A 476-nucleotide genomic window follows, 5' to 3' on the forward strand; every position below is an offset into this window, starting at 1 on the left:
TACACATACTAGGTGGAGGAGGATAGGAGCGTGTGATATATATTCACTCGCACACGCGCGCGCACGCACACAATATTAATTTAGTAATTTGTAAACAATAATGTTTGCGTAACATGCAATGAAAGCAAAAACGAAATCTTATAAAATATTTTTAAACATTTTTTATAATGCATATGTACTTCAAAAATATTACTTAATAATATATCGATCGCATATATATATAATTGTGACATTAATAACGTTGTAATTATATACCGAAAATATTAAAAATTATTTCGAGAAATCAAATTTTTTTTTAAAGCTCTTTGGAAAAATATATAGAAAAATGTTGAAAAATGTTTATAAAAAAAGAAATACACGATGTATGCCATTTCTAATCAGTATGTTTATTTAATTGACTAGCATCTAATCCAATATTTTAATTGGAGGGTTATAAAAATGTTGTTGTGAATTATGATTAAAAAATTTATTAACAT

At 24.8% G+C, this 476-nt stretch overlaps 1 protein-coding gene across 1 annotated transcript in view; it reads left to right on the top strand.

Moving 5' to 3' along the window:
- The window catches only part of LOC108751355 (echinoderm microtubule-associated protein-like CG42247), a 19,468-nt gene that overhangs the window by 1,614 nt on the left and 17,378 nt on the right, over positions 1 to 476 (top strand). The window lies entirely within an intron of this gene.

The sequence above is a fragment of the Trachymyrmex septentrionalis genome, unplaced genomic scaffold (assembly GCF_001594115.1).
Source record: "Trachymyrmex septentrionalis isolate Tsep2-gDNA-1 unplaced genomic scaffold, Tsep1.0 scaffold44, whole genome shotgun sequence".
NCBI lineage: Eukaryota > Metazoa > Arthropoda > Insecta > Hymenoptera > Formicidae > Trachymyrmex > Trachymyrmex septentrionalis.